Source organism: Neolamprologus brichardi, chromosome 19, assembly GCF_056152115.1.
Source record: "Neolamprologus brichardi isolate AB-2024 chromosome 19, ASM5615211v1, whole genome shotgun sequence".
Classification (NCBI taxonomy): domain Eukaryota; kingdom Metazoa; phylum Chordata; class Actinopteri; order Cichliformes; family Cichlidae; genus Neolamprologus; species Neolamprologus brichardi.
Genome location: NC_142122.1, coordinates 6,762,860 through 6,782,569, shown reverse-complemented (window position 1 = coordinate 6,782,569; position 19,710 = coordinate 6,762,860). Strand labels below are relative to the sequence as shown.

Sequence of the window (19,710 nt, the reverse complement as noted above, 5' to 3'; positions counted from 1 at the left end):
TAGACTTGCTGTTTGATGGTCAGCATTTTAAAAAGAATGTGCTTCATGTGTCCTCTCCAAGCATTTTTTCAGTCAAGAGTTTATTAGCAAAAAGTGTGATTAAACTGTCTGTGCTCATTAAAGTTGTTTACAATGTCACGATTATATGTATCTACAGTAGATATGTGTATTTTGCCCATACACAGGAAAAGAATGAAGGTCAAAAAGACAAATGTTTTAAATTAATAAATATTCTTAGTGTCAGGGAGACAAAGGGTGGAGGCGGTGGTCCTCATTTCTATTCAAGATGGGTGTGCAGAGGAAACTTGGCCAGTAAAAAGTTGAAACCTTGAAGCGTTACCTAATGATCTGAGTCACCTTCACTCCATTTAAATAAACTATATCAATACATATTGAAAAGGGAAGATTGTGTTAGCCTGTTTAAGTTGCTTTGCTGGCTCTTTTCATCTTCTTTTCAAGCTCTTTTGGTTAACGATCCTGGCACCTGCCAATATAAATTAGGACTGCTTTTCACATTTTGAAGCTGTGGATCTGTATTGAGATACCTTTCAGGAGGGAATAAATCCTGTGAGCCATCATAGGCAAAAGAACAAAGTATTTAGCCGAATTGAGGATGTTTTTGGGAGCACTGTTGTCCTGACAGTAGTTGTTGTCATGCCAAAATGACTGAATCAATTTGTGGCATAAGGCCACTTTTGCCCCAGGGATGTTTCTTTTTTCCTTTTTTTTTCAATTTTACACTTCATTTCATTTTTACATTAAACATTAGATATTACTGTCTGCTCAGTGTCTGAATGGCACCAAAGTAACATTACCTGGGGGTAGAAACATGCACTATACTCATGACAGCCACCAGCCAATATCACAAAGGGATGCATTTTAAACCTAACCTGGCTCGCTGCTGGACAACACAGCCACCAACCTCCAAGGAGAAAAAAAAAAAAAAACCTCCAGATGGCCAATCTGACTGTGTCATCCAAACTGGAGTAAACATGCTCATACTTCTCCATGCCTAGACGTCAGGGATGACATAGTTTGAAGTTCTAAGCAGGCCAAAGAACTTCTTAGCCCACTTTTCGAGTTATTACAGTCAAATAATGAAAGTTGCAGAAGAAACGTTTAAATAATAAGCTCACATTATGGGTTAAATACATGTTGATACCTAACCTACCATGGCTTTATCAACCTAAATGATGTTACTGAGAAAGTCCCTGACAAAAAGTAAAAGAAATAAAAATATAACTATAATGGATGGAGTAGACTTTTAAAGAAGTGTAATACTTTATTCATTTTTTAAAGGATTTAGTGCTGATGTTTCCTTGTGTTGAGTTGGTTGAAATGTGGTGACTCTGAAGGCCAGGGCCAAGTTACAAACTGTTCTCAATTTATGAAGTGGGGTATGGAAACATACACACCTATCACCCACAAAGTGCCAATATAGTAAACTCTAGTATGGATCTGTTGCTTTATAGACAATTGTATATTGTAATAATAATAGTAATCATAATAATAATAATATAGGGTTGACACAAAATCATAAGACACACTTCATTCACCTAATGATGCACCAGTGTATGTATGGATGCCATTTAGAGATCACTTCACTGTAGATTTTGCAGTCGTGCTTGGACATAAAGGCCGTAAAATAACAGATTAGAGAAAAAGTGTCAGCTCTATGACAAGTTAAATCAATGAGGGGCTTTAAGATTGCAGTGGAATAGATTAAGTTACCATTATGATCAATTACACAGTGGAACAAAAATTGCTCCCTTGTGGTTTTGTTCTGTCTGCATTCGTATGCATTCGTATCATATACAGAATGAAGTAAAGTCTTTGAATGAAATCAATAGGCAGGCACCCAAGAAATGATCAAATCATCATTTTATAGTATTTGGAATTTGTATGGAAGTTTGTTAGAACTGGTGTATGAGTTATGACCAAAATGTATTTTTTGAGATGCCGGTGACCTTTGACCTTCCAACTCTTAAGTGAATTACGGAGGCCAAATTGTAAATAATTTAAAATATTTTTTGCAGTGTATTTATTTTTATGAATATGATACTGTCGGGCAATCTGAAAACATAATTACTTAGGTCATGGCTGCTGCTATTGTGTAGGTATACACATTTCAAGGTCTTGCTTGAAGGATTCAAGATCCTTGTATGTGTGCTCAAAAGCAGACAAATACCACTCAGTACACATCCCTCACCTGCCTTGCAATTTTCTTCTGTCTGTTATCTCCAGTGCTTTCAGTGTAATGACGAGTGTGTGCGTTCTGAAGCTTTGAAGCTCTTTAAACTGCACTGGCTGGATGAGTGGTCACAGATATGGAGGGGAAACCACACGGACTGCATAATGACAGTGTGTGTGTGTTTCGATAAACCCTTTTCTCACGGGCACTAGAACCACCCTGGCAGAAAATGTGATTACACTTCTCAGCGGGAGGTGCAGTGTAGCATGTTGTTGCGGGGGGTTTACCTGGCTTGTCATTGAGACCCATGTTTGTCTCTTACCTCAAACCCACTAACAACTTTGTGACGCGTGTAAGTCCGAGACAGATTGCGGAGGAAGAATTTATGTGTGATTTTTTTTTTTTTCCTCTGCTGTTTTTTCTTTTTTTTTTTAAGCTGAACGTGAGTCAGTTAATAATGACTGAATGATGCGTAATGTGGATGACAGCATGTGTTGTAGCCACACTGGTGTAAACTGACTATTAAGTTAAAGTGAACTGAAATATGAGTGAATGAAGAAACCAACATGCTGTGGTCACAAAGTGGGTTTTTAGTTTGAGTCAGAATGGTAAAAGCCTGCCAGCTGCCAACAGCTCTCGTGACTGAAACACACTTTCCTGAAAAAGAGAAAATGAATAACTCACTCACAGTGTGCCAGAGTAGACATAGTAGACGTATGATAGCTGATATTTAAAGTCTTTCTTTTTTTTCCCTTTTTTTAATGCTTTACATTAATGGTTGAAGATATCCTTTTAGCAAGCCCAACATCTGAAAGCCCATAGCTTCGCCTTTGATGTTTAGGGATAATGCTGGTGTTTCTCTTGTCCACGAATGTTATGAAAAGACCAATAATGCCTTAGTTCCTCTCTTGATATTTTACCAGTGGCTTTTAGTTCCTACTGAAAAACATATCTTTCAAAATGAACCACAAATATACAGTTTCTTCATGTGAAATGGTCAAGTACAGGGCACAAGACACTGTTCTGCAATTAAAATAAGTGGAAGTCTTAGCTTGAAGCACGTACTGAAAAAATGGGGTGGGAATGTAAGAATATCTATTTAACTGCCATTGCAATTACTTGGAAAGAACCCCAGTGAGAAGCTGAACGGTAAAAACAAATCCAGAGCTAACCAATGCCTGCTGGAGGAATAAAACTGTAAGCTACTTGCAAGTATTTTGGTCGTGTCCCCAAGGCGATGATGTTGTGAGCTGAAATCTTGTTTTCTTAATGCTTTTTAATATAAATAATATTTGGGGGAGGGTGGAAAAGTGGTGCAGTTTTCACTCCTGTTGTCTCACAGCACAAGCGCTTCTAGTTTGACTTGTTGGCTTGTCAGGCCTTCCTCTGTAGAGTTTGCATGTTCTACATGTGCCTGTGTGGACTCTCTCAAGGTCTTTTGGCATATAGGTAACATACATTTCACAAGGGAATAAACAAGCAAACTTTGTCCGTTTTACTTGTAGTCTTGTAGTACTATTTCATTTTTGTCTTATTTCTTAATATGTACTTGGTTGCTCTAATAGTAAAATGATAGAGTAATTCTAGGAGGTAACAGGTAAGAGATACAGCTGCTAAATCTGGAGTTACAGTAAGTCTAAAAGTATGTTTCTCCTTCCCTATTTTGAATAATATATTTCTTAGCCTTGATAATAACATGAATAAACCCTTCAAATGAATCATAAAACATCCTAATTTGGATATACTTGGTAAAACTTTCCACTGTACATTCTGTCATTTTTGTCAGGCACTGGTTTGGGACACCGTGTGTTTCCAGGTTTCAAGCATGAATGCCAATCAGTGAGCCACGTCTGGAGTTTGAAGCGAACAGAACATTTCATTAAAATCTTCATCAGTCTCTGTTTTGTTCTCGTGTTATTTCCTTCCAGACGGCAATCTGTTCTGCCAGACCTCAACTCCTCGAAGTGAAATTTCAAAGAAGGCAAATGAAATGGAATTTATTCATTTTACTTGATGCCATACTGAGATTAAGCACACAGATTCAATAGTTTGTCTTTCAAATAATGCTACAAAAATCAACAGCCCTATTTAATTGACTATATGGATTCCAAGATTGACCTTCTTTCTTTTTTAGAACTAGTTATCTCTGCTAGGAACTTGAAAGTGCATTATACTACTGACAATTCGTTTTTTCAGTGAGCAGAGTTTTGCTTTAATATCCACAATATCCAGGTATTTTCATTAAAGACTTGTGATCCCTTTTTCTTATTACCAACTATTAAACTAGAAATAAGGCTTCATAGCAAAATCCGATCCATAAAATTCGAACAAAGAACCAGTGAAAAACACGATAACACATTTGTCTTCAGAAGACATTGGTCTCTAGTGGGTGTTGCAATTATGACAGGGATAAAGGAGGAAGCGGAGTGATATTTTTAGTAACAATTTCTAACCAACTTCAGCATTGCTGATTGTCTAGATCACAGCTTTCCTCCTCAGTCTGTATTTTCAGGTACGAGAGGTGATGGTGAAAAGTCATATCTTCTCAAGATCACAGTTTATTTCCTGTTTGGACCTTCATGTTTTGCACTTTTGTCCACTTAGATTCATTCATTTCATTTTTATTTGCTGGTGAGGTTTAGTCACAAAAATCTCAGTTGGGTTTAGTCCAAATAAGGATCTTTTACTAAAATATGCCCCTAATGTTGCTATAAGCTACATACATCACTGAAATTATGCCAAATTGCATAGAGTGTGAGAACATCCTGCACATATCTGTGACATGGCAGCAGCTTAGAAAATATGACATAGTCCTGGGACTAAGAACAAGCTGGTTTTATAGAAACTACAAAGTCTAGACTGTAGGTCAAGGTGGATTTGCCCTGATGATGATACACATGTTGGTCAGGATTGTTTTGTTCTTGTGCCAAAACCTAATTAAACTTTTCCCATTGCACAGTCACATAATAATATCACTACATATTATGTCCACAATGCCTGAAGATTATTCAAATAGCAGTGAAATTGTTTCTCTGAGCACCTATGACATCAAGCTGTTTTCTTCATTGCCTGCTGGTTCACTAGATTTGATTCCAGCTGCTGAAACAGAATGTCCCCTCACTACCACTTCATTAAGCTGCTGATTTTACATTCATATTAGGTTCATATTTGTAAATGAACCAGTTAAATAACAATTTGATGGTGACTGAAACACGGAAACAGGAGCAAACAGATTTCAAATGCATTACACATTTTAGTAATAGGCTTGTTGTGTTGTTATAATGAAACTCTGCTCTCCTGGCATCTTTGAAAGTCTCAATTCCCTCAGTCATTTTCCAAGCCTGAATGGGCATCACAGCAGGTTATTTGCTCTAAGCAGTGTCTTTAAATGCAGACAGTTAATGACAGCAGGTCAATAATGTGTTATTTGCATTCCCTGGCTGCTGTGCCTTAAAAGCTAATAATGACATTATAACTGGGGAAATCTCAAATGATCAGCATCAACCCACCACACACCTTCTCAGATCATTTCACCTTAAATATTCCAGGAAGTCAGATAAATTCTCTTAGGTAAGTATGTGGTGCATGCTGTGTTTGGTAACACTGAGACTGACAGGTAAAGTCCAACTGGGGACCAGCTAAAAGCTGAGGCTTAGGTTGTTCTTTTTGTAGGATTCCTTGGTCTTGTGACAACTGTTGATGAGCAAAATCTAGCCCGGATTGAAAATACAGCTAGTAGTGCTCTTGGAGACCTTCAATTCACCAGCCTGTCATTGTGAGATGACGAGGAAAGGGGAAGCAGGAGAAAAATGAACCTGGATGAAACAAGGTGTGTTATGAGACATTGAAGACAGGCAAGAAGAGAACAGTAGATAAAAAGGGTTTTCAGTTAAAGGGAGCATTGACTTGCTATGAAAAGATGGCTACCCGTCCCTGACCCTGGTTCTGCCGGAGGTTTGTTCCTGTTAAAAGGGGATTTTTCTTTCTCACTGTCTCCAAGTGCTTGCTCATGTGCTTGGTCATATGATTGTCTGGGTTTTCTCTGTATTACTGTATAGTCTTTACCTTACAATATAAACCAGCGGTCCCCGACCTTTTTTGCGCCACGGACCGGTTTATGCCCGATAATATTTTCACGGACCGGCCTTTAAGGTGTCGCGGATAAATACAACAAAATTAAACTAGTACCGGTACCGAAAAAAAGAAGATTTATTCATAACACACCCAGGAAAACCAAGTTAACGATAAAAATGATAACAAAATAACGCTGAAAATCGATAAAAACCCTGAAAACCATACATTTCACACCTGAGCCTCGACTCCCGGTACCAAACAACTCACGGACTGGTACCGGTCCGAGGCCCGGGGGTTGGGGACCGCTGATATAAAGAACCTTGAGGTGATTGTTCCCGTAATTCGGTCCCAGAAAAATACAAAATCAAAACTAGAGAATTTGGATCGTTTGGCTTTTGTCTAGGTAGGCAAGATTCAGTAAGAAGGACTAGATGTTACAGTCCCTGATAATGCATTGCTTTAGATGGAGAGACTCTTGAGGGATGATGAGGAAAGGCAGCCCACGCATCGTTGTGTGCCCTGAGCTAGAATCTAATATTGGGTGTGGCTGGCTAAGCTCTAGACTGGGAGCTGCTACTGGCTGGATTTGACTGAGTTCCGATCTGGAGACTATGGGGGAGTCTGTACGACAATGAACTTCGAACGGGGTGCTGATGCCCTGAGGACTGTGGGGATTCTCCTGCCTCTGGACTTCAATTGACTGATTTGACTTACTTCTTAAAAAGCATGTGTCAATGCGAGGCCCCTTTCTCAGCTCGCTGAGGCACTTCTTCCTGCCTTGGTGGATTTTAAGGCCCATGTCAGTTGTTAGTTTTGATCAGCCACAAATGCAGTTCTGCAGCTTCTTTCCTACCATCATTGATGAATCATTATTAGGAATGCTGGTTGATCTATTCATCGTTGGTACCGTTCCGTGGTTCGTTGCCATTAAATCCGTCCAGAAAGGGTCTTCTTCCACCCCTACTCTCGCAGACCCTAGGGGTATCTTCTCTTTTAAAAATTTTGTAGCAATAATGGCTGTACCCAGGTACGCTAAGAAGCGCTGGGTCCTGCTGGTATGAGGCGCTAACCCACACCAGCCTTGTTAGGGTCTATTCCCTTCTGTCAGCAGTCTTTCCAGGCTGTCATCTGGTCTTTCCCTGATTGTCAGCTGCCCTTTTGCAGCGGTCACTGGATCACTCCAGAGTTCTGATTCAGTAAGAAGGACTGGATGTTACAGTCCCTGATAATGCATTGCTTTAGATGGAGAGACTCTTGAGGGATGGCTGTTATGAGGAAAGGCAGCCCAGAAACTTTGTCCGCAGCACGCATCGTTGTGTGCCCTGAGCTAGAATCTAATATTGGGTGTGGCTGGCTAAGCTCTAGACTGGGAGCTGCTACTGGCTGGATTTGACTGAGTTCCGATCTGGAGACTATGGGGGAGTCTGTACGACAATGAACTTCGAACGGGGTGCTGATGCCCTGAGGACTGTGGGGATTTTTCTGCCTCTGGACTTCAATTGACTGATTTGACTTACTTCTTAAAAAGTAAGAGAGAAGTGATACTCTCTAAAGGATAAGTGGAGAAGAGTCATTAATTTTCTGAACATCACTTACAGCAAGACCATGTTTTCAAAGCACACTCTTAGAGACTATATTGTTCACTGTAAAGGGCATATAATGCATGTAAGAACAAAAAATTGGTCATGCATGATATCCTGCATTAAGTCTGTAATGCAGCACATACATGAATCTGTGCCCAAACAGATTCATAGACACGCATTCAAACACACCCACACTCTTACTCCCACAGACGGCAAAGACATAGCACAGCTTCCAGACTGTGTGTTTAGAAAGGCAAACAGCTTGTAGGGACAACTGGTCGCAAAAAATGAAAGAAAAGAGACAAATAATGTGCATTAAGTCATTGCAGAGATTATAATGTCACTCGGGAGCTGCAGCCCTGCACAAACACCCTGCTGTGCTCTATTTCAATAATTTTCCATAAACCAATCTAATCTCCCTCCCTCCTACACTGTGCTTTAAGAAGATTTTATAGGCTTTTGTTTGAGAAGCAGATAATTCCTTATAAATCATAATAGCGCTCCCTGAATTGTAAAAGGTTTCTCAGCTTAGTGGCATGATTGGTTCACAGCAAGTATGCATGATAACACCTGTATTGTTTGCGATGGACTTCAGATGGCCTTATTTCAGACCACACAACACAAAGTTATTTTCGCACAGACATATATCTGACATGTACGATGTGAAGTGTGATTCGTCACCGCATGTGTTCTTCCTAATTAAAATAGTCCTTAGCAGAAGTATATTGCAATTGAACTTTGGTGACCTTTTCATTTCAGGCTTCTTACATACTTCTCTTTTATTTTGTCCAGGCTAATTCTTCACCTTGCACTTTGAGTGTGAATGTGTGGCCTTGAGATATTTCCAGGGGACCATATGGCAAAATACCGCACGATATAGGTAAGATTTGATCTCGTTTTGTCAATTTTTGTGCCGGAGACAGAAATAGTTTTAGTCCTTGACCTTTCGTTTTCCAGCACACATACAAAATGAGGGTTGGCAGGATATCCACTATTCAAAAGATATTTAATCTAATAAATATTATGGAAATGTAAGAAAGACATGATAGTGCATAGTGTTTCTTTTTATAGTTTATGTAACTTTTCTCTCTAGGAATAATGCCTAAAAAACATTAAACCCTGTAGTTTCTTTCAGTGAATTAGCAGCTATGTCAACATATTTGACTGTCTCATTAAGTGTATAGCTCACTGTCATCAAGTGAAACCTCTTTTCTCTCATTTGCATTAAATTCATTCCCACATACAGCTGTTACCCCATACCTAAATACCCTGAGTAGGAAATCCCAATTTGACTCCTACTAGACTCTTACAGCCATTAGTGAGAATTTCTTTTCTTCAAAGTCTTGAAGTAAAGTGAAACTGTCAAAATATATCCTAAAAATTTCCATATCAGATGTGGAGAACATAAACAAGTCAAACAGTCTAATAACACTGCCCTCCACATATTAGGCCTTGCATATTATTTAGTCATTGCAAGCACAAAGTATTCTAGTTTTCACCTGTCATGTACATAGCCTGTCTTAGCTGCCAAAAAGGTGAATTAAATGGACTTAAAAGTGTTGCGTTCTTCCACAATTAACCACCTACCAAAACGTTTGTGCTTTTTCTGTTTTTACAGAGTAATTTTTAGTATGGTCTGTCGGTAAAAAGGTTTAATAACTACATTAACATCATATTGATGATCTAAAGTGACGCACCACCAATTTTACACACACGGGTCATTGATTGTAATATTACTGCTGCTCACTTTGTGAAAATAGTTGCATAATATCTTCAGTGACTCAGCAGGGAGCTTTTCAAAGTTTGAAAGAGAAAACCCTGATGATTTCTGAATTTAGAGACAAATGCCTACAAAGTAAATGTAAGGTGGGTAAATACATAAGCAGTGAAATGATATTATTTGGATGCACTGTGGGAAATATTCCACCAATTTTGCATGCCTGAGTACATCTACTGAGGAAATTATTAGCCTGCAGTTCTGCAGACTATTATTATTACCCTGCATTTGAAAACAATTGAATATCTTCTGAGACACTGCAGAACTTTAACAAAATTACTTGATAGATAAACAATCCTATTGGCTGAGTGTTCATTAAAGTGTTTTACAGAAACATTCACAATAGCAAAGGAGAAACCATTCAGCTTTGCTCCAAATCAGTCTCAAGGTTGCCTGTGTTACATTTTTGTCACACACCTACCTATTCATCTTGATTTTCTTGTCTGAAGTCCCTGTGAAATATGAATACAAAAATGGGCAATAACTGTCTGTTTCCAGTGAAAGTACGACAGTCCCACTCCTGACAGAACAATGTTGACACAATAGCTATTCGGGGGCTTTCACCGTTATCACATAATCTTGATCAGCAGATGGAGGTGCCCACTTGTTCAAATTTATATTCGAGTTACAGGGTGATGCACAAAGCACTCAAAGAGTTATCTGGAGTGATTTTTGGATTGACAGACTTGGAATTATCATAGAAACAAGCATTAAGAAAGCCAATGTTAAGGATGCCAATATCATGCCTATACAGTTAGTATAGAAAAAAATAGACACCACTTGCTGTTTCCTCCACAGACTCTCTATATAGGTTCATGTATTCATGTCCCACCAATTGATTACACTAATTTGCAGTTTTTAGACTGTACCAACTTTAACTTTTCCAGCTAAGGTCCCAAATTGGAAGCAGCGAGACTAAAGTAAAATTAACTTACAGTAATGCAAACAAAGATGAATTCACACGTGAGCAAATGTTAGATGATTAAGCTACAAGGAGCGCAGGAGGGATAGCAAGTGTCAATCACAGCTGTCAATCAATCACCACATACCAAGTGTCAAAGCCTTAACTTCCCAGTATACAATATTCAAAATGACCTCCACCATCAAACAGGGAGATGCTAAAATTAGCCAATCAAGACGGTAATGACTTGTTGAAAAAGTGGGTGACTAGCCGTGATTATTCTGAATGGAGTTCATTTGGTGTGAAGGATTTTTTTGGTGTCAATATTTAGTAGCTCTTCAGTCTGAAACACAATCAAATAAAAATGCTGATTTTACAAATACATTCTTAAGGGAACTATGCAAAGTTAGGGGTCAGCAGTTAGCTTTGAGCGTTGGGTCGATTTTTTATCATTGTTCAAGGTCAAGGTCAAATTAAAAAGCAACAATGTAATACAATAATAACAATAAAAACAATAATAGGACAATAAAAGAATTAAAACAATAACTAAAGATTCAGAGAAAAATCAACATAGCTTGTGAGCAAAGTGACTACTAAGTAACTGTTTAAATCTATAGTAATAGTACTTTATGTTTCATAGACTATGATATCAGTGGTTTCTATAATTCCTTCAGCCTTCATTGCGGTTATTTTTGCCTTATTTCTTGTATATGTGCTAAGGTTAGTGTTCCAGGTTGCTTTTTATTGCCTAAGTAGGTATCAGTCTACTCAAAAATCACACAAGAATGTGTGATTTTTTTTCTCCAAATTTTTTCATTCTTTTTTCATTTTTTCATTTCATTTTTTCATTCTCCAGATTTTTCATTCTCCAAATGTTAAATTCCTTTAAAGGTTAAATTCCTGACCAACCCAAAGAGTTACACAACTGACTGAGAAGGATTACTTAGAAGGACTTGGAACAGGGACGTAACTGAAAATTAGTGCATTTAGTCACTTTAGTGATACACTGACTAAATACTCTTAATATAGCATTTTAGTTTGTATTTGTATATTTGACAACTCAAATTATTTCTCAGTTTAGGACATATTTGTCCTCTCTGTTACTTACTCACAGAGCTTTATTTTCTTTTTTTAATTACAGTCATGCAGCACTTTAACAAGGTGAAAGTGCAAATGTCTTGCACAATGGGATTCTGATGGCTATAAATGTGCTGAGAAAACTGACAGTGTGCATACTATGAACCATTTGTAGCTGTCTGATGAGTCGTTAAATGCAGACACCCATTTATTCCACCTATACATCCGAATATAACATTAAAAGTATGAAGAGGTTGCAGGTGCAGCAGAGTGTGATGATGATTATGGGTGCGATTCTATGATTATAAATGCTTCAAAATGAGGCGTCTGCTGTGAAAGTGATGTCACTGAGCATCAGTCTGGAGCCTCTGTGAAAGCTGTCCTACTTTCTTGATGCACACTTTAAATCCATCATGATATGCAGGAGATTCAATGCGATGCTCTTATGCTTTTGACACTTTATTCTGGTTCACTCAGAAGGAAATGAAGCTTGTGAAAAAAATAGAGATATTAGAAGACATGCAGAATTATTTCCACTTTTTCTATTTTTAGATCATTACTTTCACCATTTGGCCTCAGTCTTAGTAAGCCCTGCAATGAAACAAAGCAATGCTTGCATTCAGAGCTGCGGGGGATTTGTTTTCATCCAAAGTACGTCCAGCTTAGAGCATACAGTACTTGAAGAGAATGGGTTTGTGTCTGTTTTTTGTTGGCACTGAAAGAATCAAACTGTTACAAATCATTTGAAGCTGGTACTTTGGCTCTGACATACCCTTTTTTATACATCTAACACAGGTTCGGATTGGATGGATTTAATATAGTGTAATGTGATTAAATTAATGTCCATAATATAAAGTAAAGTGCAGTAGTACAAGAAGATTCATAGGTGTCTTTTGTGACGTGGAAGATGATGCGTCACATATTTTCATTAATATCTTTTTTTGGTGAAAAGGAAACTCCTGAGGCTGAGAAGATAAAACACAGATAGATGAGGACGTATTTTTAGACCTCACTGAGTGAAAGCTTGCTAAATCATTTTTGACCAACAGTAAGGGGAGCCGACAAGCTCTGACTCAGTAATTGCATTCCTCTTTGGAATGTCTCTGGAAATCCATCATGCATTGTTTCTGTTAGTTCCCCTCTTCATCCCAGGATTCCAAGAACACTGAAATGTTAATGGAAACTGTTGGCACACATGCTACAGATGTTAACTTTCAAATTACTGGAGCTTTGCTATAGTCAGATAGCATCTACATTTTCTCTTGTACTTAATTGCAATCTGCTTCAAATTAATCATCTGATAACTAAGTAAAATGAACAAATGTACAATAAGTATCACAACCTCCAAGCTGTAATTTATAATGGATATTCTATATAAACTTTAAGCCCAGTGGACATGTGCATTGTGAAAGAAAGCAGCCATTACCCAAATCCACATGTCTGCTACTCCCTGTGCAGCACTTCTTAGCACTCTAAGAGTATATCTCCTATCTTTTTGTAGGAGTCTTTGCTTTGCAAGTTTAACGTTTTAGATAACTCACAACAGTGACGAGCAGCAAATGTAGCATCTAAAATGGTAGATGTTTTCCATGTTCTTTGTTGCTAGCTTAGCATACAAGAGGCATAGGGAAATGTGGTTAACCTGGCTTTGTCAACAATCTAATGCTCACTGAAACAGAAAAACAGCCCGCTGAAACACAAAAATCACACAAAAAGAAAAATCTGTCAAATGTATTTGCTATTTTCTAACACGTTAAGATTGGCATGCTCTTATAATGTAAGTTAGCTAAGCTGACTTAAACAACCTCTGTTTTCTATTGTGAATGACAATTTTAAGAGATGCAAATATGTTTGGAAAACAACCTATCAAAGGAGATTTGATTCGGTGAATCCTCTTGAAAATTAGAGAAAGAGGCCTCTGTTTCTTCCCATGGCTCCCTAGGAAAACCCAACCACTTATTATTTCTGCCTGAAAATATGATATGCCATGACAGAGTAGATTTTGTCACAGTTAGGTTGTCAGGATTGAATCTGTTCACAGCCTAAAATTCAAAACATGTCTGATACAATGTCGTCTGCTGCTACAGTCACAGATGTTACACAGAAGTACTGAATGGATGAAAACAGGTGCTCATCATCATCAGTGTGTAAAATTAAAATCAATTTGATCTTGTAAAGTAATGCACTCTATCTACTAAGTGCCATAGCAGTACACCTATTTTACAGGTCTTGGAAATTGTCCATGTTTGGCTCTTTCTACTACCATTCAAAGTACGAATCAAGGCTTCTAGCTTGAAAAAAAACCTCCTCACACATACTTGGTGTGAACACACTCTGAGTGTTTGTGTCTTGCAGCTGAGCGGCCACATGCATCGGCAGGAAGAAAGAGGCAGGTGTGATGACAGGAGGAAGGGCTGGTGGTAGAGGGGGGTTGGGGTGATCAGGAAATGGTGTAGGGAAATCTAATTTATTTTTCATACGCTGCTGAGATGGAATGTCATATATCATGCTATGCAGCAATTTTGTGCCCGTCCCAGGCTCACAAAAGATGAAAGAAAAGTGATCAAAGATACCGAGGGAGAAGTCAGCTGCTGGAGTTGCTATGGGATCCACTTCCAGTGAGAACAACATAAACAGTGTTGAATTACTCATCCAGTATACTGTCGCTATTGGTTTTTAGTGTGGCACAATTCACTTCAAACATCAATGTTAGAAACTTCAACAATCTAACATCCTTCGGGTGAAGCATACACATTTTCTTTGATAGTGGATTTCTTACACCCCACCCAATGCTTTTACATTTTATTGCATAAGCAGAGATAAAACGAGTGAATGAAAATTGGACTAATCTACAGACAGAATGAACTAGAGGTGTTAAAGAAACATCTGCACTGCCTTTTGACCGAAAAAAGAGAAAGAATAGCTTGCCCCACTGTATAAAGGGTTTTATTTAGACCACAGACTGCATATAAATGAGCCCATGTTTAATGGTCATCAGGTTTGCATTGCAAACACAGCCTGAATACACACTTGCTGGCCACTTCTATTGTATTGAAATCTGAAGACTGTGGAGTGCATTTGAGTAAAGTCAACTCATGGTCTTTCTCAACAAACTCATTTGAAATGATTTGAGCTTTGAGCTTCGACACATGTCAAGAAAATATTCCCACGCCATTACACCACCACCAGCAGCCTTTGAGACAAGACAGGACTGATCCATGTTCGTTTTGTCAAACTACCAGTTTGAATTTTGTTGCAAAAATCAAGACTCAACAGACTAGTCAATGTTTCCAGTCTTCTGTTGTCCAATTTTGTTGAGCCTGAGTAACTTGTAGCCTGCGTTTCTTATAACTGACAAGAGTGTCCAGATATAAGAAAGAGTGGCCTTCCACTGGTGGAGCCCATCTGCTTCAGGATTTTATACGCTGTGAGGTTAAAGATGTTCATCTGCATTCCCTGGTAGTAATAAGTATATCTGAGTCTCTGTTGCTTTCCCATCAGCTTGAAAGAGTCTGATCATTCACCTCTGACCTCTGGCGTCAACAAGGCATTTTATTTCCAGAGAACTGCTTCTCACTGGATATTTTCGCTATTACAGCCAATTCTCTGTAAACCCCAGAGATGGTTCTGTGGGAATGTAGATTGTAGATCAGCACTTTCTGAGTTGCTTGGACCAGCTTGTCTGGCAGTAACAACCATGCCATGTTCAAAGTCGCTCAAATCACCTTTCTTTCCCATTCTGATTCTGCTCAGTTTGAACTTCAGCAGGTCGTCTTGACCGTGTCTACATAACTAAATGCACTGAGTTGCTTCCATAAGATTGCCTAATTAAATATTTATGTCAACAAGCAGCTGAACAGTAACAGTAACAAGTGTACCTAATGAAGTGGAAAGTGAGTGTGGATAAGTTTATGGCAAATCTGGTCTTCTCCTTGTTTGATCCTAAGTAAATACTTTCCTTATGAGGTGACAGTCTGTTTCACACGTTCAGTTTTGTAAGTAATAAACCCCACTGAAAAAAGTCCCTTGGGTTCCCACATCATGTCTGATTTCAAAATACCCAGGTGACGATAGCCAAAACATTCAGCTCAAAGCTATCAGGTGAAATTTCACTAACCATATGGTGACATTACAGTGGTGCATCTTTATTCTGTGGTTTAGATACAGACTCTTCTTTATGTATGAAGATCACTTGATTTTAAGGCTAAGACATGGAGTGAGGGAACCAAATGAAACCCTTTCCCATAAACTGAGAAAATGTAATGGCAGTAAGTGATTAAAATGGACAAGAAAAAACCTTTTCCTTGTTTCAGCCACACACATTGTTTCTATCACAAATCACTTTCAATTATTCTGCAAAGCTACTGCGGTTTTTAGATTAATTATTAAACCATTGATGCTGCTGAGAGCTTTCAAATCTCCAAACATACCAAGGAATTGGCTGTGAATGTTGGGTTATATGGCTTTTATGGCTCCTTTACTGTGTATCCTTTATGTGCTTTTTTTGTTGTCATTGTTGTTGGCCTGGGGTTTTTTTGTTGGTTTGTTCTGCTATAAAACCATTCTGCAAAATAATAATTTTCTATACAGATCTAACCCTATTTTCCCCCAACTTCCAGGAGACCACAATAGTAGCTCAAATGCGATACTGACCACTCTTTATGAAGTTGAATGACCCATCATCGATATTAACATAGTAAAAAAAACACAATACAACCACCCATGCCACTGCTTTTCAATTACTTTGGTTTATTTCTACTTGCAGCTCCTTATTGATTGGCTGCAGCATTCCCCTTTCTAACCTTTTCCTTTTTTTTTCTGCTTTGAGAATTTTCTCCGCCTTACTACACTCCAGAGATCAACCAATTACAGTATCTATATCAGGCTTAGAAGCCCTTTCTACTTCACTGGCGCCATGGCAAATGTTCTGATCTGCCCCATGTTCCACGTTATGATTTCCAAAGGAGATATCAAGATACATGTAGAGTATAGAGCATACAGCATCTTCACTGCAAGAAATGTCCTTTTAGCAGGCCATTTGTTCTCTCATGCTTAGTTCTTTTCTTCCCCCCCTCTGATGTAATTTGCTAGTGGGTGTGTTATTATCTTCAAACGAACAGCTGATATGCATTTTGAACAAGTGTAATGTTACACCACTGCCAGATACGGTACATCAGTCTGGTTTTCAATATTACTAGATTAATTGATTGACTGTGATGCTTTTTTTTTTTTTTTTTGCCCAACACAACACTATTGCAGATCTAATTATCAAGGAACAACACTCAGCAAACCCACACAGCTCTTGTCTTTTGCTTTATGAAGATGAATAGAAACTAAATTAGTGAGGACTGTGGGTGGGTGTAACACTTGCTTTATCCCTATTCATTCTTTTCATTACTACATTCTGTCGCCTTCGACATTGCCCACGTCTGGTGCAACAAAATAAAAGTCTGAATCTGTGTCAGAGCAACATGAATTTAATGAGCTCAAAGGTTTGCATTACTGATGGGGTTTTGCTTTAAAGTGGACCTAATAAGCTTTTACATATTTTCTGCAAAATACAGTATATCCTCTCACAATGGTTGCTGCTCCTATTAAGCATGGAAAGACTTTGACATCAATGTATGCCATTATAGGGGAAAATGTCAGGCTTCAGACTGTTTTAAATGCTTGATTTCATACACATTTTTTCCCTCCTTGAATCTGTTTGATGTTGTCAGAGGGAATATTCCTAATGTGGCGATTTGAGCACAGAAACTACATCCATCTGGTGTTCAAATCTTCTTTTTTGTGGCATGCAACCAGGTGAAAACTGGCTTTAAAGTAAAGTGAAATTAGAGGGGAGCTTTAAAAAAAGCTTGTTTTAGGCAGTGGATGAGCTGAAGGGCTTCATCAAGGCCAAATATAAAACAAATAAAAACTATTTGTGTATCATGCAAAGTAACTTTAGTAAAGTCCAAAAATAAAATGTGAACTTGAAAACACATCTCCTTTAAGATCTGTTGATTTCATCTTTATATTCAGATTCAGATTACTGATGCCTGTTTTGGTATTTCACCTTTGATAATTAAAAAAAGAAGTGTGAGATCAGACTACAGGCACAGATCTCATTTGTCACCCTCAAATCTTTCGTTTTTCACAAGTCAGTTCAATGTTTAGGCTCAAGGATCTTTGTGAAATTTGGATAAATAATTAAGCGGCATCAGTGCTGTCTTGGAGATATCACATTTTAATTGAAAGCATGTGTAACAAACCAGAACCAATGACTTTTTAAGACAAGTGTTTACAAGAAATACACCACAGAGTTGTATCGTGGGAAATGTAGGTCCCAGTGTTCCTGGAGTTTAACACAGTCTCATTAAAGAGAAATTGTGTTTTCTTTTAAAGTGTTTTGGTTTTTGCTTCTTAAAATTCAGAAGCAGAAAAAAGTTGATGGAAAATAAAGTTTCCAAGTTGAATTTTTATGAAATGTCATCCACATTGTGGCTGACTGGTGTAGTTGTTATTGTCGTTATGAAGACATCGGCAAGTGCAGCTTCAAGTGACGCCTTTGAAAATCCAGAGCACAAAACGCGGTCTTGTGTTTAATGACAGATGTAATTATCATCACTGAAAGGAAGTCATTAAAAGCAGAAAAATGTAATGCAGACTGACCTGACTGTTCTTCAGTTTAATCCTGGAAAACCCATCAATGCATTTGAAATGACCCTTTACACAATTATTGCCGCATGCCTCTAAATTGGAGTTTGCAGCAGTGCTTCATAATACAGGCAGGTATTTTGTAAATATTTTAGAACCAAGTTTCTGTATATTATAACTATTTCAAGCTGGAAGTTGATCTAAACTTATTATTTATGTAGTTAAAAATTCAAAATCTCCAAACATTTCCAACATGATTTTCTCGTCCTTTAGGGGGCGATCGTGGCTCAAGAGTTGGGAGTTCGCCTTGTAATCGGAAGATTGCTGGTTCAAGCCCCGGCTTGGACAGTCTCGGTCGTTATGTCCTTGGGCAAGACACTTCACCCGTTGCCTACTGGTAGTGGTCAGAGGGGCCGGTGGCGCCAGTGTCCGGCAGCCTCGCCTCTGTCAGTGCGCCCCAGGGCGGCTGTGGCTACAATGTAGCTTGCCACCACCAGTGTGTGAATGTGTGTGTCAATGGGTGGATGACTGGTTGTGTAAAGCACTTTGGGGTCCTTAGGGACTAGTAAAGCGCTATACAAATACAGGCCATTTTACCATTTTAGTCGCAGCAGGGGTCACGAAGCTCAGTCAAGGTGAAGTTACAAACCCAGTTTTAGTTTAATACTGCAGGTCTTCTTACTGGATCAAAGCAGATGAATATTATTATTGCAGCATTCAACTGGAACAACAACAAGAATATTTCTTTATCGCTTGATGTAATTGCTTATTACCACGGGATTACTTTGTGTTTTATTGATGTGATTTCGTGTGATAATTAATGAGATTCAGTCCACAAATGAAACCCTCCACAGCAGCACCCATCAGCTAAAGAAATTTGAATCAAACTAGGCCATCTCTGTTGCTCAAACCTGTTGCACACATTGAAGAGTTTCTGAAAAAGAGGAGAATTAATCAGCGCTAAGTTTTTGATCCCACTCCCCTATTCCGTGTGACAACCCCCCCGGAGCTCAGCTAATGCTGTTAAAATTTGCACAAGTGGGCATGTGCTTTTGTCAGATGTGTTTTTCTCCCTTTGGAGAGGAAGAAAAGTTGTTTTGCTGTTTAACACAAAGTCAAAAGGCAGAAGAGCTCAATCCTGATAAGAAAGAGCATCTTTTTTGTGATACCGTATCATTTTTTTTTCCTCTATAAATCATTTGCAGTTTCAACTTTCTTCTTTTTCCTGGTGCTGTCCCTCACCTGTCTCCCCTCTGTGATTAGCTTTCAATTTCAGTACAACATCAAGTGTAGGGCTTTTGTGAACAAGTATGTAGACAGACATGTTTCATTGCTTCTCATTGCATCATGGCTTTTGCATTATTTTTATGCTTTGGAAATGTTTTTGAGAGGAAAGCATGAGTCCAAGGTCTTCTTTTATCCCCCCAAACACGTTTTCACAAGTGCGTGGGAAAAACTAACTGGTGAC

At 38.4% G+C, this 19,710-nt stretch overlaps 1 protein-coding gene across 2 annotated transcripts in view; it reads left to right on the top strand.

Moving 5' to 3' along the window:
* Window positions 1-19,710, top strand: part of LOC102785515 (leucine-rich repeat and fibronectin type-III domain-containing protein 2) — a 134,697-nt gene that overhangs the window by 85,694 nt on the left and 29,293 nt on the right. For both annotated transcript variants that reach the window (XM_006799385.2, XM_087833038.1), the window contains one exon: window positions 8,641-8,728. The gene's annotated coding sequence lies outside the window, so the exon portion shown is untranslated. The remainder of the gene's footprint in view (window positions 1-8,640; window positions 8,729-19,710) is intronic.